General features: G+C 46.3%; 1 protein-coding gene across 1 annotated transcript in view; it reads right to left on the bottom strand.

Moving 5' to 3' along the window:
• Positions 1-25793, bottom strand: part of acsl1a (acyl-CoA synthetase long chain family member 1a) — a 179699-nt gene that overhangs the window by 150356 nt on the left and 3550 nt on the right. The gene's annotated exons all lie outside the window — the stretch shown is intronic.

Raw genomic sequence — 25793 nt, forward strand, 5'->3', positions numbered from 1 at the left:
GAAGAACGTACGAACCTCGTACACATAGCAGCCGTAGTCGGGATCGAACCCGTATCTCTGGTGCTGAAAGACAGCAACTCTACCTCTGCGCCACCGTGTGTCCCAGTTCCGGAACGTGACATTTGGAAATTGTATCATGGCATTGGAAACTATGCAATTGTGATTTACCAGGAGACACTAGAAATTGCAGATACTGGAATCTCAAGCAAAATGCTAAATACTGGAGGTACTCAGTGGGTCAGGCAGCAGATGTGGAGGGAATGAATAGGCGACGTTCAGAATCGAGACCCTTCATAAGACTGATCAGTCTAGTTTAGTTTAGTTTAGAGATACAGCGCGGAAACAGGCCCTTAGGCCCACCGGGTCCGTGCCGACCAACGATCCCCACATATTAACACTATCCTACACACACGCATTCAGAGAATTGGCCTCCACTGCCTTCTGAGGCAGAGAATTCCACAGATTCGCAACTCTCTGACTGAAAAAGTTTTTCCTCATCTCAGTTCTAAATGGCCTACCCCTTATTCTTAAACTGTAGCCCCTTGTTCTGGACTCCCCCAACATTGGGAACATGTTTCCTGCCTCTAACGTGTCCAACCCCTTAATAATCTTATACGTTTCGATAAGATCTCCTCTCATCCTTCTAAATTCCAGTGTATACAAGCCTAGTCGCTCCAGTCTTTCAACATGAGTTGCTGCTTCACAGCGAATGTAGAGCTGGAGACCAGATTCGATCCCGACTACGGGTGCTGTCTGCATGGAGTTTGTACGTTCTCCCCGTGACCTGCGTGGGTTTTCTCCAACATCTTCGGTTTCTTCCCACACTCCAAAGACGTACAGGTATGTAGATTAATTGGCTTGGTAAATGTAAAAAATTGTCCCTAGTGTGTGTAGGATAGTGTTAATGTGCGGGGATCGCTGGTCGGCGCGGACCCGGTGGGCCGAAGGGCCTGTTTCCGTGCTGTATCTCTAAACAAAAAAATTGGCAGCTATTCATTACGCTATCTATCACTTGGATGAAAAATTGGAGTGCACTTTTAGGAATCTGTAAATACCAATCTTAATGAACTTGATCAACTCTTCCAAGAATGGAAAGAATTCTTCACAATGTCTGGATTATCACTTCTGATGCCAAGGAAATGAAACGTAACTGGTCTACTTCCAGCTCCGCATTAATTCCCCCTCAAGGAGTTATTTACAGCCGAGAATGACACTGAAGTATCTGGTTGCCCACTTCGTTACTAAAGTTTCAAATAGGTGACTTTCTTTAAACACTTGCAATGCTGTGGAGGCCAAGTCAATGGTTTTTTCTAAGGCGGAGATTGACAGATTCTTGATTAGTTCGGGTGTCAGGAGTTATGGGGAGAAGGCAGGAGAATGGGGTTAGGAGGGAGAGATAGATCAGCCGTGATAGAATGGCGGAATGGACGATGGGCCGAATGGCCTGATTCTCCTCCTATCACTTATGAACTGCGGCTATTGAGGCAGTGCAGCGAAGGTTCACGAGGTTAAACCCCGGGATGGCGGGACTGTTATGTGAGGAAAGATTGGAAAGACTGAGCTCGTATTCACTGGAGTTTAGAAGGATGAGATGGGGATCTTATAGAGATGTATAAAATTATAAAAGGACTGGACAAGCTAGATGCAGGAAAAATGTTCCCAATGTTGGGGGAGCCCAGAACCAGAGGCCACACAGTCTAAGAATAAAGGGGAGGCCATTTAAAACTGAGGTGAGAAGAAACATTTTCACCCGGAGAGTTGTGAATTTGTGGAATTCTCTGCCACGAAAGACAGTGGAGGCCAATTCACTGGATGAATTTAAAAGAGAGTTAGATAGAGCTCTCAGGGCTAGTGGGATCAAGGTATATGGGGAGAAGGCAGGCACGGGTTACTGATTGTGGATGATCAGACATGATCACAATGAATGGCGGTGCTGGCTCGAAGGGCCAAATGTCCTCCTCCTGCACCTATTTTCTATGTTTTTTTATGATCTGGCATGACCCACCCCAATGAATCTTTCCCAACCGCGACCAATCCATTAGCATTCTAATATTGTGAGGTTTGAAAGTCAAAGAGTGGCAGACACAGGGGGAACTTAGAGTGCCGTGTAACTAAGCATCAACATCACTGAAGGATTGCGATCAAAGGAGAAATCTTGAAATGATTTCCAGCAGCTCTTCCAACTTGGCAACGGATGGGTTGATGAATCAGCTGATCTTTTTATGGCAAGCTCAAGAGTACACTGCACTAAATTGAGTTTACGATCAGCAGTAATGGGATGAGAAGAGTCTTTTATCTGCAGCAGCTCAACATGTTTGTAAACAGAAGAGAAATTGTACGAGGACGTTGCCAGGACTCGAGGGCCTGAGCTACAGGGAGAGGTTGAGCAGGCTGGGTCTCTATTCCTTGGAGCACAGGAGGATGAGGGGTGATCTTGTAGAGGTGTACAAAATCATGAGAAGAATAGATCGGGTAGTATTTTACCCAGAGGACGGAATCAAGAACCAGAGGACATACGTTTAAGGTGAAGGGGGGGGAAAGATTTAATAGGAACCCGAGAGGCAACTGTTTTTTAAAAAACACATAGGGTGGTGGGTGTATGGAACGGGCTGCCGGACAAGGTAGTTGTCCTATCCATGTACCTGTCCAACTGTTTCTTAAACGATGGGATAATCCCAGCCTCAATTACCTCCTCTGGCAGCTTGTTCCATACACCCACCACCCTCTGTGTGAAAAAGTTACCCCTCGGATTCCTATTAAATCTTTTCCCCTTCACCTTGAACCTATGTCCTCTGGTCCTCGATTCCCCTAATCTGGGTAAAAGACTTTGCGCGTCTACCCGATCTATTCCTCTCTTGTTCAGTTTGATGTCAAGCCTCTGTGACCTCTGGGAACTGATCCAAACAAAACCAATGTGGGTGCCAATGCTGAGAACTATATTCTGCACTCTGTATCATCTCCTTTGCTCCACCGGTTGTACTGGAGTTTGGCTTGATTGTATCTGTGTATAGTATTAGCACGCGGCAAAAGCTTTTCACTGTACCTTGGTACATGTGACAATAAATAGCGGAGTCAGGGGGTATGGGGAGAAGGCAGGAACGGGGTACTGATTGTGGATGATCGGCCATGATCACATTGAATGGTGGAGCTGGCTCGAAGAGCCGAATGGCCTCCTCCTGTCCCTATTGTCTATTGAGATGAGGAGGAATTTCTTTTGTCAGAGGGTGGTGAATCTGTGGAATTCTTTGCCACAGAAGGCTGCGGAGGCCAAGCCAATGGATATTTTTAAGGCCGGAGTAGATATATTCTTGATTAGTGTGGGTGTCAGGGATTATGGGGAGAAGGCAGGAGAATGGGGTTGAGAGGGAGAGATAGATCAGCCATGATTGAATGGCAGAGTAGACTTGATGGGCCGAATGGCCTAATTCACATCCTATCACTTATGAACTATGCCCGTTAGAGTTGGACATTTCCACCCAGGGAGAAAACGTTCCGACTGTCTACCCCTCAGAGTCATACAGTGTGGAAACAGCCCTACGGCCCAACTCACCCACACCAGCCAACAATGTCCCAGCTACCTTAGTCCCACTTGATTGCGCTTGGTCCATAACCCTCCAAACCTGTCCTATCCATGTCTGAAGAAGGGTCTCGACCCGAAACGTCACCCATTCCTTCTCTCCTGAGATGCTGCCCGACCTGCTGAGTTACTCCAGCACTTTGTGAATAAATACCTTCGATTTGTACCAGCATCTGCAGTTATTTTATTATACTATCCATGTACCTGTCCAACTGTTTCTTAAACAATGGGATAGTCTCAGCCTCAACTACCTCCTCTGGCAGCTGGTTCCATACACCCACCTCCCTCGGATTCCTGTTAAATCATTTCCCCTTCACCTTGAACCTATGTCCTCTGGTCCTCGATTCCCCTACTCTGGGTAAAAGACTCTGTGCATCTACCCGATCTATTCCTCTCATGATTTTGTACACCTCTATAAGATCTCCCCTCATCCTCCTGCGCTCCATGGAATAGAGACCCAGCCTGCTAAACCTCTCCCTATAGCTCACACCCTCTAGTCCTGGCAACATCCTGGTAAATCTTTTTCTGAACCCTTTCAAGCTTGACAATATCTTTCCTATAACATGGTGCCCAGAACTGAACACAATATTCTAAATGCGGTCTCATCAACGTCTTGCACATAAATGACTGCTCTGTAAACAAGTGAGCAACCTTTTAAAAAAATAAAGACATTTTAAGATGAGATTGCTGGAGATGTTACAGAGGAGATTCACCATAATGGTACTGGCATTGAAAGCTACAGGTTGGCTGTTGGAATATTGGATTAGAGTATAGACAGGTAATGGCCAACATAGACTCAGTGGGCCGAAGGGCCTATTCTCACACTTTCAGACAACAAAAAGAGAAATCAAAAAGCATTGTAGAAAGGAGATGAGGAGGAAGATGGTGGTGAATCTGTGGGATTCACTGCCACAGGCAGCTGTGGTGGCCAAGTCAGTGGATATTTTAAGGTGGAGGTTGACAAATACTTGATCAGACATAGACACAAAATGTTGGAGTAACTCAGCGGGTCAGGCAGCATCTCTGGAGAGAAGGAACGGGTGACATTTCGGGTCGAGACCCTTCTTCAGACTCCTCTGAAGATTTTGGGTCTAAAGAAGGGTCTCTAACCAAAACGTCACCCTTTCAATGGACAATAGACAATAGGTGCAGGAGGAGGCCATTCGGCCCTTCGAGCCAGCACCGCCATTCAATGTGATCATGGCTGATCATTCTCAATCAGTACCCCGTTCCTGCCTTCTCCCCATACCCCCTGACTCCGCTATCCTTAAGAGCTCTATCTAGCTCTCTCTTGAATGCAGAGATGCTGCCTGACCCGCTGAGTTACGCCAGCATTTTGTGTCGACCTTCGACTTAGACCAGCATCTGCCGGTTTTTTCCCCATAAATTCTTGATCAGTACGGGTGTCAGGGATTATGGGGAGAAGGCAGGAGAATGGGGTCAAGAGAGAAAGATAGACCAGCCGTGACCGAATGGTGGGCCCTGATGGACCGAATGGCCTGGCTCTTCTCCTATAACTTGTGAACGTATGAACCTATGTATTTGCAAAAACAAACCCCCTCCCATTCCCAGTCGGACCTTTCTGTCATGGGCTTCCTCCAGTGCCATAGTGAGGCCCACCGGAAATTGGAGGAACAGCACCTCATATTTCGCCTGGGCAGTTTGCAGCCCAGTGGTATGAACATCGACTTCTCCAACTTTAGATAGTCCCTCTGTCCCTCTCTTCCCCTCCCCTTCCCAGATCTCCCTCTATCTTCCTGTCTCCACCTATATCCTTCCTTTGTCCCGCCCCCCCTGACATCAGTCTGAAGAAGGGTCTCGACCCGAAACGTCACCCATTCCTTCTCTCCCGAGATGCTGCCTGACCTGCTGAGTTACTCCAGCATTTTGTAAATAAATCGATTTGCACCAGCATCTGCAGTTATTTTCTTACACTGAAAGCACATGTCCATTGGGCCTGATATTATTACAAGCTTCTACATTATGCAGGACTCAGCTGCTCAACGCAATTAGTAATGCTCAACAAAGAAACTTAAAAAAACAGGCAACAGGATTCATTAGACATGACTTTCTAGACTGGGAATAGTCAATGAAATAGTCAAAATAATCAACAAAATAAACCCCCCAACTTTTTAGTTTGAAGATACACCACCACAAACAGGACCTTCGGCCCACCGAGTCCACGCCGATCAGCGATCCCCGTACAATAACGCTATCCGACACGCGAGTGCCAATTTACAATCTTGCCGACCAGATGCAAGGGGTAGTATAAGAAAATAACTGCAGATGCTGGTACAAATCGAAGGTATTTATTCACAAAATGCTGGAGTAACTCAGCAGGTCAGGCAGCATCTCAGGAGAGAAGGAATGGGTGACGTTTCGGGTCGAGACCCTTCTTCAGACTGATGTCAGGGGGGCGGGACAAAGGAAGGATATAGGTGGAGACAGGAAGGGGCTCATTCTTGCTTCAATATCTTAGAATTTCTTGTTCCTTACTAGCTAAAAAAAGAGTCATCCTGAAATGGTGCACCAAATGGAGGATGCATTGTAGTGCTGCAGATCAACACAAAATGCTGGGAGCAACTCAGCAACATCAGGAGGTGCAGATCCAGAACCAGCAACATTATGGGGGACCCCTACCACCCCAGGAACGGACTGTTCCAGCTGCTACGGTCAGGCAAACGCCTCCGCTGTCACGCTGTGAAAACAGAGAGGATGAGACGGAGTTTCTTCCCACAGGCCATCAGGACTGTTAACTCTCATATTATTTTTTCAGTCAGAGAGTCGTGAATCTGTGGAATTCTCTGGCTCAGAAGGCAGTGGAGGCCAATTCTCTGAATGCATTCAAGAGAGAGCTAGATAGAGCTCTTAAGGATAGCGGAGTCAGGGGGTATGGGGAGAAGGCAGGAACGGGATACTGATTGTGAATGATCAGCCATGATGACATTGAATGGCGGTGCTGGCTCGAAGGGCCGAATGGCCTCCTCCTTATAACTTGTGAACGTTATAGACAATATTGTCTATTGTCTATCACCAGGGACTAATTTAATTTACTGTATTAATTTATTTTTTGTGTTAAAATTTATTTATTTTTCTATTCTGTTTTGTAGTTTAGCACAATCCGCAGGCGTTGCCACTTTCATTTCACTGCACATCTTGTATATGTATGTGACAAATAAACTTGACGTGACTTGACTTGAGCAGCTCAGGCAGCATATCAGGAGAACAGGAATAGGTGACATTTCTGGCAGAGACCTTTCTTCAGTCTGAAGAAGGGTCTTGACCTGAAACGTCACCTATTCCTTTTATAGACAATAGACAATAGGTGCAGGAGTAGGCCATTCGGCCCTGTACAACTGCAGAAGGACCTCTTTGCTCCTACACTCCTCTTGTTATGAAGGCCAACATTCCATTGGCTTTCTTCACTGCCTGCTGTACCTGCATGCTTCCTTTCAGTGACTGATGCACTAGGACACCCAGATCTCATTGTACGTCCCCTTTTCCTAACTTGACACCATTCAGATAATACTCTGCCTTCCTATTCTTACCACCAAAGTGGATAACCTCACACTTATCCACATTAAACTGCATCTGCCATGCATCCGCCCACTCACACAACCTGTCCAAGTCACCCTGCAACCTCGTAGCATCTTCCTCGCAGTTCGCACTGCCACCCAGCATCTTCAGAGATGCTGCCCGACCTGCCGAGTTACTGCAGCATGGTGTGTCTGTCTATGGTATAAAACAGGCATCTACAGTGCCTTCCTAAAAGGGGTGATCTTATAGATGTGTGTAAAATCATGAGAGGAATAGATCGGGCAGAAGCACAGAGTCTCTTGCTTAAAGAAGGGGAATCGAGAACCAGAGGACATCGGTTTTTTTTTTTAAGGTGAAAGGGGAAAAGGTTTAATAGGAATCAGAGGGGTAGCTTTTTCACACACGGTCTTCTAATGTGAGGAAGGACATTCTTGCTATTGAGGGAGTGCAGCATAGGTTCACCAGGTTAATTCCCGGGATGGCGGGACTGTCATATGAAAGAATGGAACGACTGGGCTTGCATTCACTGGAATTTAGAAGGATGAGAGGAGATCTTATAGAAACGTATAAAATTATGAAGGGATTGGACACGCTAGATGCAGGAAACATGTTCTCTCCAGAGATGCTGCCTGACCCGCTGAGTTACTCCAGCATTTTGTGAATAAATACCTTTGATTTGTACCAGCACCTGCAGTTATTTTCTTACACTACATGTTCCCGATGTTGGGGGAGTCCAGAACCAGGGGCCACACTTTAAGATTAAGGGGTAAGCCATTTAGAACTGAGATGAGGAGAAATTTTTTCACCCAGAGAGTTGTGAATTTACGATATTCTCTGCCTCAGCAGGCCGATTCACTGGATGCATTCAAAAGAGAGTTAGACAGAGCTCAGGGCTAGCGGAATCAAGGGATATGGGGAGAAGGCAGGCACGGGGTACTGAATGTGGATGATCAGCCATGATCGCATTGAATGGTGGTGCTGGCTCGAAGGGCTGAATGGCGTACTCCTGCACCTATTTTCTATGTATCTATGTAAAGGGTGGTGGGGGTATGGAACGAGCTGCCAAAGGAGGAAGTTGAGGCAGGGAATATCCCAAAGTTTAAGAAACAGTTAGATAGGTACATGGATAGGACAGGTTTGGAGGGATATGGGCCAGATGCGGGCAGGTGGGACTAGTGTAGCTCGGACATGTTGGCCGGTGTAGGCAAGTTGGGCCAAAGGGCCTGTTTCTGCACTGTATCACTCTATGACTCTATGCATTATAGTGCTGGTGTACACCTGGCATAAACCAGCAAAGGTGGAGCAGTGGTTGAGTTGCTGCCTCACAGCGCCAGGGACCCAGCTTCGATCCCGACTACGGGTGCCGTCTGTAAGGAGCTTGTACGTTCTCCCCGTGACCTGCGTGGGTTTTCTCCGAGATCTTCGGTTTCCTCCCACACTCCAAAGACGTGCAGGTTTGTAGGTTAATTGGCTTGATAAATGTAAAAATTGTCCCTGGTGTGCGTAGAACAGTGGTAGTGCGCGGTGATCGCCGGTCGGCACGGACCCGGTAGGGCCGAAGGGCCTGTTTCCGCGCTGTATCTCTAAAACTAAACTAGACTAAAGGGGAAGAAATGTTCCTTCAATTCAAAAACAAGATCCAAGAGCATCCCCTGGGCTGACAACTAACACGGTAGACACAAAATGCTGGAGTAACTCAGCGGGTCAGGCAGCATTCTCAGGAGAGGAGTGATTCACACCTGCCGCTGCCTGGAGAGGTCACAGCTGTGGTGCTGTGGCCTGAGGGAGGTTGTGATTTGTTTTTTAGCCATCAGGTATCGTGCTCATGGCAGCCAGGAGAGACTGCCATGGCGATGGGAGGCCAGAGGGAGGGCTTCCATCAGGTTCGAAACAGTCATTAAGACATGCACTAAAATGAATTTGACGCACATTTTAGTTGCAGGTGGAAAACAGGTGCAAATGAGACCCATTTGATCCCAGTGGTTTTAGTTTTATTTTGGGTTTAGAGATACATCGCCTAAACAGGCCCTTCGGCCCACCGAGCTCATGCCGACCAGCGATCCCTGCACATCCTACACACCAGCCAAAGCCAATTAACCTACAAACCTGCACGTCTTTGGAGTGTGGGAGGAAACCGGAGATCCCGGAGAAAACCCACGCGGGTCACGGGGAGAACGTACAAACTCCGTGCAGACAGCGCCCGTAGTCGGGATCGAACCCGGTTCTCTGGCGCTGTGAGGCAGCAACTCTACCGCTGCGCCACCGAGCCACCCCTGTTGGTGTCATCATATGACCCGAAACAGAACTATTAAATTATTACTTGCAGGAGCAGCAAAACAGACATGTAAACATGTGGAGGAAGGAACTCCAGATGCTGGTTTACACCAAAGATAGACACAAAGTGCTGGAGTAACTCAGAGGGTCAGGCAGCATCTCTGGAGAAATGGAGTTGGTGACAATTCGGGTTGAGACCCTTCGTCAGACATAACGTACTATAGACAATAGGTGCAGGAGGAGGCCATTCGGCCCTTTGAGCCAGCACCGCCATTCAATGTGATCATGGCTGATCATTCACAATCAGTACCCCGTTCCTGCCTTCTCCCCATACCCCCTGACTCCGCTATCATTAAGAGCTCTATCTAGCTCTCTCTTGAAAGCATCCAGAGAATTGGCCTCCACTGCCTTCTGAGGCAGAGAACTCCACTGATTTACAACTCTCTGACTGAAAACGTTTTTCCTCATCTCCGTTCTAAATGGCCTACCCCTTATTCTTAAACTGTGGCCCCTGGTTCTGGACTCCCCCAACACTGGGAACATGTTTCCTGCCTCTAATGTGTCCAATCCCTCAATAATCTTATGTTTCAATAAGATCCCCTCTCATCCTTCTAAATTTCAGTGTATACAAGCCTAGTCGCTCCAGTCTTTACTCTGTAAACTTTACCAGCCTCTCCAAATAAAACCTGATAATTTCCTCACGGATTTATTAACATTTCAATCTTGGATCCCTCAGTTTTTGTTAACCAGAGGAACATCATATAACCATTCTCTGTTGTTTAAAAACCTCTTGCATTAATTTTGGAGATCTTTTTTTTAAATAGGTGCAGGAGGAGGCCATTTGGCCCTTCGAGCCAGCACCACCATTCATTGTGATCATGGCTGATCATTCTCAATCAGTAACCTGTGCCTGCCTTCTCCCCATATCCCTTGATTCCACTAGCCCCTAGAGCTCTATCTAACTCTCTTTTAAATTCATCCAGTGAATTGGCCTCCACTGCCTTCTGTGGCAGAGAATTCCACAAATTCACAACTCTCTGGGTGAAAAAGTTTCTTCTCACCTGAGTTTTAAATGGCCTCCCCTTTATTCTTAGACTGCGTGGCCCCTGGTTCCGGACTCCCCCAACATTGGGAACATTTTTCCTGCATCTTGCTTGTCCAGTCCTTTTATAATTTTATACGTCTCTCTAAGATCCCCTCTCATCCTTTCTAAACTCCAGTGAATACAAGCCCAGTCTTTCCAATCTTTCCTCGTATTTCCTCACCCTGCTTAATTGAGGGAATAAACAAACGTCAGCCTGTTTAGTCTTTCCTGATTAGCTTCCTAGTGGACCGGTACATGGACAGGAAAGGTTTAGAGGGATATGGGCCAACTGCCAGTCTGAAGAATGGTTCCGACCGGAAACGTCACCTATTCCTTCTTCCATGGAATGCTGTCTGTCCCGGTTGAGTTACTCCAGCACTTTGTGTCTATCGTCAGTATAAACCAGCATCTGCAGTTCCTTCCCACACACCTCCTCCTTTCCAATACTGGCTGCCCCACCCCCCCCTTCTCAATCCTGACGCAGGGTTTCAACCCGAAATGTTGACCACCTACAAAGTTATTCCCACTGTATCTTGGTGCACCGTGACAAGGGGGGGGACCAGAACCAGAACCAGGGGCCACAGTTTAAGAATAAGGGGTAGGCCATTTAGAACGGAGACGAGGAAAAACCTTTTCAGTCAGAGAGTTGTAAATCTGTGGAATTCTCTGCCTCAGAAGGCAGTGGAGGCCAATTCTCTGAATGCTTTCAAGAGAGAGTTAGATAGAGCTCTTAAGGACAGCGGAGTCAGGGGGTATGGGGAGAAAGCAGGAATGCGGTACTGATTGAGAATGATCAGCCATGATCACATTGAATGGCGGTGCTGGCTCGAAGGGCCGAAGGGCCTACTCCTGCACCTATTGTCTATTGTACAAACATGTACGTCTTTGGAGTGTGGGAGGAAACCGAAGATCTCGGAGAAAACCCACGCAGGTCACGGGGAGAACGTACAAACTCCGTACAGACAGCACCCGTAGTCGGGATCGAACCCGGGTCTCCGGCGCTGCATTCGCTGTAAGGCAGCAACTCTACCGCTGCGCCACCGTGACCGCCCTACCCGAATTTCCATTTTGGGCAGGCAGGCGACCGGCTTACTGGCGAAGAGCTTATAACCCACAAATTGCAATAATGACCGAGGTCACTTGCCACTGGTCACTTTCTTTTAACGTTTAGAGATACAGCGCGGAAACAGGCCCTCCAATCCACATAGTCCACGCCGACCGGCGATCACCCCACCCACTAACACTGTCCTACACACAAGGGACAACTTACAATTTACAGAAGCCAATTATCCTACATGCCTGCACGTCTTTGGAGTGTGGGAGGATACTGGAGCACCCGGAGAAAACCCACGTCGCTCATAGGGAAAACGTAGAAACTCCATACAGTCAGAATGGGGTAAGGCAGTAACTCTACCGCTGTGCCACTATCTACATTTACACAAAGTCTTACGGGGTAGAAACAGGACCCTTTGGCCCAACTTGCCAACACCGGCCAACATGTCCCATCTGCACTAGTCCCACATTCCTACATTTGGCCCATCGATACACTAAAACTCTCGTTTGTTTGTTTGTTTGTTCCTGAACTACAGCCAAAACGGTACACGATAGCGCGACAATTTTAGGCCCACCTTACCCACCGTCGTCCCTTTGGTGCTGATGGAAAACGGTTCATTGAAATCGGTGCTATTTTTTTAAGTTATTCACATTTTAAAGTTTAAATCAATCTCCTAGGGAGGGAGGGAGAGGGGGGTGGACGGAGGGAGGGGTTGGGGGGAGTGGGGGGAGGAGGGAGTGGGGGGAGGAGGGAGTGGGGGGGAGGAGGGAGTGGGGAGGAGGAGGGAGTGGGGAGGAGGGAATGGGGGGAGGAGGGAATGGGGGAGGAGGGAATGGGGAGGAGGGAATGGGAGGAGGAGGGAATGGGGGAGGAGGGAATGGGGGAGGAGGGAATGGGGGAGGAGGGAATGGGGGAGGAGGGAATGGGGGAGGAGGGAGTGGGGGAGGAGGGAGTGGGGGAGGAGGGAATGGGGGAGGAGGGAATGGGGGAGGAGGGAATGGGGGAGGAGGGAATGGGGGAGGAGGGAATGGGGGAGGAGGGAATGGGGGAGGAGGGAATGGGAGGAGGAGGGAATGGGGGGAGGAGGGAATGGGGGAGGAGGGAATGGGGGGAGGAGGGAATGGGGGGAGGAGGGAATGGGGGGAGGAGGGAATGGGGGGAGGAGGGAATGGGGGGAGGAGGGAATGGGGGGAGGAGGGAATGGGGGGAGGAGGGAATGGGGGGAGGGGGGAATGGGGGGAGGGGGGAATGGGGGAGGAGGGAATGGGGGGAGGAGGGAATGGGGGGAGGAGGGAATGGGGGGAGGAGGGAATGGGGGGAGGAGGGAATGGGGGGAGGAGGGAATGGGGGAGGAGGGAATGGGGGGAGGAGGGAATGGGGGGAGGAGGGAATGGGGGGAGGAGGGAGTGGGGGAGGAGGGAGTGGGGGAGGAGGGAGTGGGGGAGGAGGGAGTGGGGGAGGAGGGAGTGGGGGAGGAGGGAGTGGGGGAGGAAGGAGTGGGGGAGGAGGGAGTGGGGGAGGAGGGAGTGGGGAGGAGGGAGTGGGGAGGAGGGAGTGGGGAGGAGGGAGTGGGGGAGGAGGGAGTGGGGGAGGAGGGAGTGGGGGAGGAGGGAGTGGGGAGGAAGGAGTGGGGGAGGAGGGAGTGGGGGAGGAGGGAGTGGGGGAGGAGGGTGTGGGGGAGGAGGGAGTGGGGGAGGGGGAAGTGGGGAGGGGGGAGTGGGGGAGGGGGGGGAGTGGGAAGTGGGGGAGGGGGAAGTGGAGGAGGAGGGGGAGGGGGGAGTGGGAAGTGGGGGAGGAGGAAGTGGAGGAGGAGGAGTGGGGGAGGAGGGAGTGGGGGGAGGAGGGAGTGGGGGGAGGAGGGAGTGGGGGAGGAGGGAGTGGGGAGGAGGGAGTGGGGGAGGAGGGAGGGGGGGAGGAGGGGGGAGGAGGGAGTGGGGGGAGGAGGGAGTGGGGGAGGAGGGAGTGGGGGAGGAGGGAGTGGGGGAGGATGGAGTGGGGAGGAGGGAGTGGGGGAGGAGGGAGTGGGGGAGGAGGGAGTGGGGGAGGAGGGAGTGGGGGGAGGAGGTGTGGGGGGAGGAGGGAGTGGGGGAGGAGGGAGTGGGGGAGGAGGGAGTGGGGGAGGAGGGAGTGGGGAGGAGGGAGTGGGGGGAGGAGGGGAGTGGGGGAGGAGGGAGTGCGGGGAGCGAGGAGTGGGGGAGGAGGCGAGTGGGGGGAGGAGGGAGTGGGGGAGGAGGGAGTGGGGGAGGAGGGAGTGGGGAAGGAGGGTGTGGGGGTGGGAGTGGGGGGAGGAGGGCAGTGGGGGGGAGGTCGAGGACGTGGGGGTGGAGGGCGTGGGGGAGGAGGGAGTGGGGGAGGAGGGAGTGGGGGAGGAGGGAGTGGGGGAGGAGGGAGTGGGGGAGGAGGGAGTGCTGCACCATTGCAGGAGAGGTTTGGGCCCAACGGGTCCACTTGGTCTAGAATCTTTCTAAACCTGTCCTATCCAATGTAGTAGAAGGAAGTAGAACCTTTGAAAAGATAATAATGCAAGAGCTATTATGGAAGGACATCCCACTCACAAACGCCTTTGCTGCGGAGAACTGCCCAACCCACTCCAAATGGTTCCTCATCGGGTGGGGAAGATGTGTCATCGTGTGGCTGACTCAGCTCAAACAATGACCACCACTCCCCCTCATTACACACACACACCCCCACCCCCAGTGACAAGACACAAACACAGCACAACCCCAGAATAGCAGACCACAAATTCACAAGTAATAATAATAATAATAATAACTATAATTATAATACAATAATAATAATAACTTTATAATAATAATAACTTTATAATAATAATAATAAAATAATAATAACTTTATAATAATAACTTTATAATAATAACTTTATAATAATAATAAAATAATAATAACTTTATAATAATAATAAAATAATAATAATAACTTTATAATAATAATAAAATAATAATAAATTTATAATAATAATAATAACTTTATAATAATAATAAAATAATAATAACTTTATAATAACAATAATAATAATAACTTTATAATAATAATAAAATAATAATAATAACAAAATAATAATAATAACTTTATAATAATAAAATAATAATAACTTTATAATAATAATAAAATAATAATAACTTTATAATAATAATAACTTTATAATAATTATCATATTTTTATATATATATAATTATATATTTTTAAACAATAATAATAAAAATAACGAAAATAATATTAAAATAATAACAATAACTTTATAATAATAACTTAATAATAATTATCATATTTGTAAATATTTATATAATTATATATTTTTAAATATTTATATAATTATATGTTTTAAAACAATAATAATAAAAATAACAATAATAATATTAAAATAATAACAATAACTTTGCAATAATAATGACTTTATAATAATAATAATAAATAATTTGTATTTATATAGCACTTTTCATGCAATTTAATGCAGCCCAAAGTGCTTTCCACAAAAACAAACACAAGTCTAAACAAAGATACAATATAAAAGTTAGGACATTGGCATACAGTCTGAAGAAGGGTCTCGACCCGAAACGTCACCCATTCCTTCTCTCCTGAGATGCTGCCTGACCCGCTGAGTTACTCCAGTATTTTGTGAAATAGGCATACAAAGCACAGATTTATGTTAAAAAAAAAAAAATTAAAAATAGGAGCAGAATTATGCCCTTCGGCCCATCAAGTCTACTCCGCCATTCAATCGTAGCTGATCTATCTCTCCCTCTCAACCCCATTTTCCTGCCTTCTCCCCACAACCCCTGACACCCATACTGATCAAGAATCTATCTGTCTCTGCCTTAAAAATATCCACTGACTTGGCCCCCACAGCCGTCTGTGGCAAAGAATTCCACAGACTCACCACAATCGGTATAACCCGGTGGTATGAATATTAATTTCTCTAACTTCAAGAACCCCTGCATTACCCTCTCCCTCCGTCCCTTCCCCACCCTTGTCATTCTACCAGTTCCACCGTCGTCCTGCACAGTTTCACCGTTCGTACGCACTTGTTATCACCTTCTCCACAGCCAACAATGGACCATGCGTGTAAGAAGGAGCTGCAGATGGCAGTTTAAACCAAAGATAAGACACAAAAAGCTGGAGGAATGCCCCCCCCCCCAACTTCAGACCGCTGAGTTATGCCAGCATTGTGTGTCTATCTCAGAATAGCTCAGTTGTTGAAAGACCATTTTAATTAACACCCAGTTCATGGGCTCAATGTCACTTTATTGTCACATGTACCACGCTGCATTCTTACTATATATAATCTTGCTATATATAATCGTACTATATATAAGCACAATCACATCCACATACAAGAGTGCAATTCTTGCAGTGTAAAAATAGAAGATTACATCGAGACAGTACACAGAGCACTTCAGACTGAAGAAGGGTCTCGACCCGAAACATCACCCATTCCTTCTCTCCTGAGATGCTGCCTGACCTGCTGAGTTACTCCAGCATTTTGTGAAATAAATACCTTCGATAATTAACTTTACTTGTAAACTAATGCAGTGTTTTGGTAGAGTAAAAATCGATGTAGTGATTATTGGGGAAGAGCAGATTGAACAGTGGTGTCCCAGGATAATAAAACATATCACAATCTGTCAATTGACACAACAAATTAAATATTTCATTTTACAAAATATTTTAGCACAAAAATAAAATTTCAGATTTACCAGAGGCATAAATGGCGATGTCTCAAAATAAGCTAAAATGAAACAATTCGTTCAGTGCACCACTATTTAAGCTGTTGTCATAATTTACAGAGACAAGATAGACTGTGCAGATGCTGGAATCTTGAGCAAAACACAAATACACTCTGTGGAGGGCGAGCGAAGATGGGCATCATCTAAGTGACTCACTGAGTTCCTCCAGCATTATGTGCTTTGAGCATAATTCACAATTCACATAATTCAAGTATAGAAGTGTGAAAACACACACCTCCAGGTTCAGGGACAGTTTCTTCCCAGCTGTTACGAGGCAACTGAATCTTCCTACCATAACCAGAGAGCAGTGCTGAACTACTATCTACCTCATTGGAGACCCTCGGGCTTTATCTTGCACTCAACAAAAGCTTTTCACTGTACCTCGGTACATGAAAACTCAAAATTTTGTACAAAAATGAAAGACATTGTTTTGTTTTTTTAAAGTGTAGGGAAAGAACTGCAGATGCTGGTTCAAATCGAAGGTAGACACAAAATGCTGGAGTAACTCAGCAGGTCAGGCAGCATCTCAGGAGAGAAGGAATCGGTGACGTTTCGGGTCGAGACCCTTCAAGAAGTGTCTCGACCCGAAACGTCACCCATTCCTTGTCCCCAGAGATGCTGCCTGACCCAGTGAGTTACTCCAGCATTTTGTGTCTACCTTGGTTTTTTTTTTTTTTTAAAGTTGAATCGTTTTTACACAGGTAACATAGAATGAGTTTCAGTTTAATTTATTGTCACGTGTACCGAGGTACAGTGAAAAGCTTTTGTTGCGTGCTAACCAGTCAGAAGACAATACATGATTACAATTGAGCCATTTACAGTGTACATGATGAAGGAATAACGTTTAGTGCAAGGTAAAGACAATAAAGTCCGATCAAGGATAGTCCGAGGATCAAAAAGGTAGAATGAGGCATCCTGGAGGTTTTAATGCCAAAATATCTAGCATGGGTAGACATAAAATGCTGGAGTAACTCAGCGGGACAGGCAGGATCTCTGGAGAGAAGGAATGGGTGACGTTTCGGGTCGAGACCCTTCTTCAGACTGAAGGGTCTCGACCCGAAACGTCACCCGTTCCTTCTCTCTCTCGAGATGCTGCCTGACCCGCTGAGATACTCCAGCATTATGTGTCTACCTATTGATCTTCATTGATTCAGTCCAAAAACATTTCAATTTTTAAAATGCTTATTCATGGTTAATCAGTTCATAAGTCAGTCGGGGGAGCAGAATTAGGCTATTCGGCCCATCGAGTCTACTCTGCCATTCAATCGTAGCTGATCTATCTCTCCCTCTCAACCCCATTGTCCTGCCTTCTCCCCACAACCCCTGACACCCATACTGATCAAGAATCTATCTGTCTCTGCCTTAAAAATATCCACTGACTTGGCCCCCACAGCCGTCTGTGGCAAAGAATTCCACAGACTCACCACAATCGGTATAACCCGGTGGTATGAATATTAATTTCTCTAACTTCAAGAACCCCTGCATTACCCTCTCCCTCCGTCCCTTCCCCACCCTTGTCATTCTACCAGTTCCACCGTCGTCCTGCACAGTTTCACCGTTCGTACGCACTTGTTATCACCTTCTCCACAGCCAACAATGGACCATGCGTGTAAGAAGGAGCTGCAGATGGCAGTTTAAACCAAAGATAAGACACAAAAAGCTGGAGGAATGCCCCCCCCCAACTTCAGACCGCTGAGTTATGCCAGCATTGTGTGTCTATCTCAGAATAGCTCAGTTGTTGAAAGACCATTTTAATTAACACCCAGTTCATGGGCTCAATGTCACTTTATTGTCACATGTACCACGCTGCATTCTTACTATATATAATCTTGCTATATATAATCGTACTATATATAAGCACAATCACATCCACATACAAGAGTGCAATTCTTGCAGTGTAAAAATAGAAGATTACATCGAGACAGTACACAGAGCACTTCAGACTGAAGAAGGGTCTCGACCCGAAACATCACCCATTCCTTCTCTCCTGAGATGCTGCCTGACCTGCTGAGTTACTCCAGCATTTTGTGAAATAAATACCTTCGATAATTAACTTTACTTGTAAACTAATGCAGTGTTTTGGTAGAGTAAAAATCGATGTAGTGATTATTGGGGAAGAGCAGATTGAACAGTGGTGTCCCAGGATAATAAAACATATCACAATCTGTCAATTGACACAACAAATTAAATATTTCATTTTACAAAATATTTTAGCACAAAAATAAAATTTCAGATTTACCAGAGGCATAAATGGCGATGTCTCAAAATAAGCTAAAATGAAACAATTCGTTCAGTGCACCACTATTTAAGCTGTTGTCATAATTTACAGAGACAAGATAGACTGTGCAGATGCTGGAATCTTGAGCAAAACACAAATACACTCTGTGGTGGGCGAGCGAAGATGGGCATCATCTAAGTGACTCACTGAGTTCCTCCAGCATTATGTGCTTTGAGCATAATTCACAATTCACATAATTCAAGTATAGAAGTGTGAAAACACACACCTCCAGGTTCAGGAACAATTTCTTCCCAGCTGTTACGAGGCAACTGAATCTTCCTACCATAACCAGAGAGCAGTGCTGAACTACTATCTACCTCATTGGAGACCCTCGGGCTTTATCTTGCACTCAACAAAAGCTTTTCACTGTACCTCGGTACATGAAAACTCAAAATTTTGTACAAAAATGAAAGACATTGTTTTGTTTTTTTAAAGTGTAGGGAAAGAACTGCAGATGCTGGTTCAAATCGAAGGTAGACACAAAATGCTGGAGTAACTCAGCAGGTCAGGCAGCATCTCAGGAGAGAAGGAATCGGTGACGTTTCGGGTCGAGACCCTTCAAGAAGTGTCTCGACCCGAAACGTCACCCATTCCTTGTCCCCAGAGATGCTGCCTGACCCAGTGAGTTACTCCAGCATTTTGTGTCTACCATGGTTTTTTTTTTTTTTTAAAGTTGAATCGTTTTTACACAGGTAACATAGAATGAGTTTCAGTTTAATTTATTGTCACGTGTACCGAGGTACAGTGAAAAGCTTTTGTTGCGTGCTATCCAGTCAGAAGACAATACATGATTACAATTGAGCCATTTACAGTGTACATGATGAAGGAATAACGTTTAGTGCAAGGTAAAGACAATAAAGTCCGATCAAGGATAGTCCGAGGATCAAAAAGGTAGAATGAGGCATCCTGGAGGTTTTAATGCCAAAATATCTAGCATGGGTAGACATAAAATGCTGGAGTAACTCAGCGGGACAGGCAGGATCTCTGGAGAGAAGGAATGGGTGACGTTTCGGGTCGAGACCCTTCTTCAGACTGAAGGGTCTCGACCCGAAACGTCACCCGTTCCTTCTCTCTCTCGAGATGCTGCCTGACCCGCTGAGTTACTCCAGCATTATGTGTCTACCTATTGATCTTCATTGATTCAGTCCAAAAACATTTCAATTTTTAAAATGCTTATTCATGGTTAATCAGTTCATAAGTCAGTCGGGGGAGCAGAATTAGGCTATTCGGCCCATCGAGTCTACTCTGCCATTCAATCGTAGCTGATCTATCTCTCCCTCTCAACCCCATTGTCCTGCCTTCTCCCCACAACCCCTGACACCCATACTGATCAAGAATCTATCTGTCTCTGCCTTAAAAATATCCACTGACTTGGCCCCCACAGCCGTCTGTGGCAAAGAATTCCACAGACTCACCACAATCGGTATAACCCGGTGGTATGAATATTAATTTCTCTAACTTCAAGAACCCCTGCATTACCCTCTCCCTCCGTCCCTTCCCCACCCTTGTCATTCTACCAGTTCCACCGTCGTCCTGCACAGTTTCACCGTTCGTACGCACTTGTTATCACCTTCTCCACAGCCAACAATGGACCATGCGTGTAAGAAGGAGCTGCAGATGGCAGTTTAAACCAAAGATAAGACACAAAAAGCTGAAGGAATGCCCCCCCCAACTTCAGACCGCTGAGTTATGCCAGCATTGTGTGTCTATCTCAGAATAGCTCAGTTGTTGAAAGACCATTTTAATTAACACCCAGTTCATGGGCTCAATGTCACTTTATTGTCACATGTACCACGCTGCATTCTTACTATATATAATCTTGCTATATATAATCGTACTATATATAAGCACAATCACATCCACATACAAGAGTGCAATTCTTGCAGTGTAAAAATAGAAGATTACATCGAGACAGTACACAGAGCACTTCAGACTGAAGAAGGGTCTCGACCCGAAACATCACCCATTCCTTCTCTCCTGAGATGCTGCCTGACCTGCTGAGTTACTCCAGCATTTTGTGAAATAAATACCTTCGATAATTAACTTTACTTGTAAACTAATGCAGTGTTTTGGTAGAGTAAAAATCGATGTAGTGATTATTGGGGAAGAGCAGATTGAACAGTGGTGTCCCAGGATAATAAAACATATCACAATCTGTCAATTGACACAACAAATTAAATATTTCATTTTACAAAATATTTTAGCACAAAAATAAAATTTCAGATTTACCAGAGGCATAAATGGCGATGTCTCAAAATAAGCTAAAATGAAACAATTCGTTCAGTGCACCACTATTTAAGCTGTTGTCATAATTTACAGAGACAAGATAGACTGTGCAGATGCTGGAATCTTGAGCAAAACACAAATACACTCTGTGGTGGGCGAGCGAAGATGGGCATCATCTAAGTGACTCACTGAGTTCCTCCAGCATTATGTGCTTTGAGCATAATTCACAATTCACATAATTCAAGTATAGAAGTGTGAAAACACACACCTCCAGGTTCAGGAACAATTTCTTCCCAGCTGTTACGAGGCAACTGAATCTTCCTACCATAACCAGAGAGCAGTGCTGAACTACTATCTACCTCATTGGAGACCCTCGGGCTTTATCTTGCACTCAACAAAAGCTTTTCACTGTACCTCGGTACATGAAAACTCAAAATTTTGTACAAAAATGAAAGACATTGTTTTGTTTTTTTAAAGTGTAGGGAAAGAACTGCAGATGCTGGTTCAAATCGAAGGTAGACACAAAATGCTGGAGTAACTCAGCAGGTCAGGCAGCATCTCAGGAGAGAAGGAATCGGTGACGTTTCGGGTCGAGACCCTTCAAGAAGTGTCTCGACCCGAAACGTCACCCATTCCTTGTCCCCAGAGATGCTGCCTGACCCAGTGAGTTACTCCAGCATTTTGTGTCTACCTTGGTTTTTTTTAAAAAAAGTTGAATCGTTTTTACACAGGTAACATAGAATGAGTTTCAGTTTAATTTATTGTCACGTGTACCGAGGTACAGTGAAAAGCTTTTGTTGCGTGCTATCCAGTCAGAAGACAATACATGATTACAATTGAGCCATTTACAGTGTACATGATGAAGGAATAACGTTTAGTGCAAGGTAAAGACAATAAAGTCCAATCAAGGATAGTCCGAGGATCAAAAAGGTAGAATGAGGCATCCTGGAGGTTTTAATGCCAAAATATCTAGCATGGGTAGACATAAAATGCTGGAGTAACTCAGCGGGACAGGCAGCATCTCTGGAGAGAAGGAATGGGTGACGTTTCGGGTCGAGACCCTTCTTCAGACTGAAGGGTCTCGACCCGAAACGTCACCCGTTCCTTCTCTCTCTCGAGATGCTGCCTGATCCGCTGAGATACTCCAGCATTATGTGTCTACCTATTGATCTTCATTGATTCAGTCCAAAAACATTTCAATTTTTAAAATGCTTATTCATGGTTAATCAGTTCATAAGTCAGTCGGGGGAGCAGAATTAGGCTATTCGGCCCATCGAGTCTACTCTGCCATTCAATCATGGCTGATCTATCTCTCCCCCTCATTCTGTACAGCTAGGGCATTCCCTGGTACTCATCCAGAGAGTAAAACCTTGCAATCCTTTAAATGCTCTAACCATCACCATGACCACTGACTTCCACTTCTTCATCCAAAACACTTTCAACCACCAACTCAATTCCGAGTCCAACCTTCTGCCATTCTGGCAGTTTTCTCCCCCCCCCCCCCCCCCCCCCCCAAGGTCCATCTCCAATCTCTTGTTGGGCCCGTTGGTAACAATGGGATTTTATAGGGATCTTATAGAGACGTACAAAATTATAAACGGACTGGACAAGCTAAATGCAGGAAATATGTTCCCAATGTTGGGGGAGTCCAGAACCAGGGGCCACGCAGTTTAAGAATAAAGGGGAGGCCATTTAAAACTGAAAGTTGTGAATTTGTGGAATTCTCTGCCACAGAGGGCAGTGGAGGCCAATTCACTGGATGAATTTAAAAGAGAGTTAGATAGAGCTCTAGGGGGCTAGCGGAATCAAGGGATATGGGGAGAAGGCAAGCACGGGTTACTGATTGTGGATGATCAGCCATGATCACAATGAATGGCGGTGATGGCTCGAAGGGCCGAATGGCCTCCTCCACCATCACATTAATTATTATTTAAAATTGCACTAAGGTTCCTTTTCTTCTGCAAAACTCAAAAGTACTAGAGTAACTGAGTGGGTCAAGCAGCATCTGTGGAGGGAATGGGCAGGCGACGTTTCAGGCCGTGACCCTTCTTCAAACCGAGTCCCGAAATGGCGCCTGTCCATCCAGCACTGTGTGCTTTGCTCAAGATTCCAGCATCTGCAGTTTCTTGCAAGTCCTTATTCTTTACTCTGATACCTGTTGATCTACATTGACTCAGTTCAAAAATACATTTCAATTAAAAAAATGCTTACTGATGGTTAATCCGTTTATACGTCACAGGAGCAGAATTAGGCTATTCGGCCCATCGAGTCTACTCTGCCATTCAATCATGGCTGATCTATCTTTCCCTCTCAATCCCGTAGCCTGCTTTCTCCCCATAACCTTTGACACCCTTACTAATCAAGGGCGGCGCAGCGGTAGAGTTGCTGCCTTACAGCGAATGCAGCGCCGGAGACCCGGGTTCGATCCCGACTACGGGCGCCGTCTGTACGGAGTTTGTACGTTCTCCCCGTGACGTGCGTGGGTTTTCTCCGAGATCTTCAGTTTCCTCCCGCACTCCAAAGACGTACAGGTTTGTAGGTTAATAGGCTTGTTAAATGTAACAATTGTCCATCGTGGGTGTAGGATAGTGTTAATGTGCGGGGATCGCTGATCGGTGCGGACCCGGTGGGCCGAAAGGGCCTGTTTCCGCGCTGTATCTCTAAAACTAAACTAGCATGAATGGGTTACGATGATAAGCGCGGACTCAGTGGGCCGAATGGCCTGCTTCCACGCTGTATCACTGAACTAAAAACTAAACCATAGATGAACAGGTATAGAAAAAGCGAACTCAAGAGGTTGCAATATGGTTGGGTTTTAAAACGGAATGCCCAAAGGCATTTTGCAGGGCGGGTGAGTGGCAAAATTTTCCTTCTCAAAATGTCAAGGAAAAGATATTTTGAGTGAGTCAGCATCAGCCACAGATAATTCTTCACATTATGTCACAGCCTCATCCCACCGATTTCTCCATCTACATCCAGCTTTATATAATCCCAGTCCTCCATGTTGGCACTTTGGCTTCCACCATCCGTCATAGAAACTCGAGCTTCCATGACCTTCCTCATCTCCCTGGCCACTCCGTTTTTAAAAACCCTTCAAAATCCACAAAGACTTGGCCTTCACAGCCGTCTGTGGCAATGAATTCCACAAATTCACCATCGTCTGGCGAAAGGAATTCCCCCTCATCTCCATTCTAAAGTTGTTTTTAGTTTTAGAGATACAGCACGCAAAACAGGCCCTTTGGCCCACCGAGTCCGCACCGACCAGCGATCCCCGCACATTAACACTATCCTGCACACACGAGGGACACACAAGGTACATGTACACCAAGCCAATTAACCTACAAACCTGCACGTCTTTGGAGTGTGGGAGGAAACCGAAGATCTCGGAGAAAACCCACGCAGGTCACGGGGAGAACGTACAAACTCCGTACAGACAGCAGCCGTAGTTTGGATCGAACCTGAGTCTCCGGCGCTGCATTCGCTGTAAGGCAGCAACTCTACCGCTGTGCCACCCCTAAAGTTACATCCTTTTATTCTGAGATCTGGTTGCAAGATTCCCTTCGCCTCACAGGTCACCATTATGACCATGCTCACCGTTACATCTTTACAACCTCATCCATTCCAGCGTTACCGTAACTCCAGTCCTCCATGTTGGCATTTTACGCTTCCACCATTAGTCAGTCTGAAGAAGGGTCTCGACCCGAAACGTCGCCCATTCTTTCTCTCCTGAGATGCTGCCTGACCTGCTGAGGTACTCCAGCATTTTGTGAATAAATACCTTCGATTTGTACCAGCATCTGCAGTTATTTTCTTACATTAGTCATAGAAACCTCAACTTCCTTAACATTCTTCCTCATCTCCTTAGCCTATCCATCTTTAAAAAACTTTCACTAAGTGCACGATTTTCATCACATTATCAGTGACTGGCGGCAACTCTCTCAAAATGTCTTTTCCTCAACATTTTGTGGAGAAAAACTTCCCCCTCCCCTCACTCAATCTGCAAAATGCCTGTTATTAGTTTTAGTTTTTAGTTTTAGAGATACAGAGTGGAAACAGGCCCTTCGGCCCACCGCGTCCGCACCGACCAGCGATTCCCGCACATTAACACTATCCTACACCCACTCGGGACAATTTTTATATTTACCAAGCCAATTAACCTACATACCTGTACGTCTTTGGAGGGTGGGAGGAAACCGAAGATCTCGGAGAAAACCCACGCAGGTCACGGGGAGAACGTACAAACTCCGTACAGCAGCACCCTTGGTCGGGATCGAACCCGAGTCTCTGGTGCTATAAGCGATATTCCCTTCATGATTTTATTCCTCTCATGAGTTTATACACACGATTGTCAGTAGAAAGACAACACTTGATTACAATCGAGGCATTTGCAGTGTACAGATACATGATAATGGAATATCGTTTAGTGCAAGGTAAAGCCAGTAATGTCCAGTCAAAGATAGTCCATGGATCACCAATGAGGTAGATAGTAGGGAAAAAACTGCAGGTGCTGGTTTAAATCGAAGGATGACACAAAAATGCTGGATTAACTCAGCGGGTCAGGCAGCATCATCTCGGGAGAGAAGGAATGTGTGACATTTCGGGTCGAGACCCTTCTTCAGACTGATCAGTCTGAAGATGGGTCTCGACCTGAAACGTCACCCATTCCTTCTCTCTCCAGAGATGCTGCCTGACCCGCTGAGTTAATCCAGCATTTTGTGCCTGTCTCAGGTAGATAGTAGTTCAGGACTGCTGTCTCTGGTTGTTGGTGGGATGGCTCAGTTGCCAGATAACAGCCGGGAAGAAACTGCCCCAGGCCAATAAAACATGGCAGAATGTGGAACATAGTATGGATTGGAAAAGACACCTTCACCAACTCCGCTGCCAGCAGCCCTGGAGGTTAGCTGACACCAACCTGTGTGTGGAGGCACAGGCTGAATGAATGAATGAATAAGTTTATAGGCCAAGTATGTGCACACACAAGGAATGTGCCTTGGTGCTCCGCTCACAAATGACAACACA

The sequence above is a fragment of the Rhinoraja longicauda genome, chromosome 3 (genome assembly GCF_053455715.1).
Source record: "Rhinoraja longicauda isolate Sanriku21f chromosome 3, sRhiLon1.1, whole genome shotgun sequence".
NCBI classification, from domain to species: Eukaryota; Metazoa; Chordata; class Chondrichthyes; order Rajiformes; family Arhynchobatidae; genus Rhinoraja; species Rhinoraja longicauda.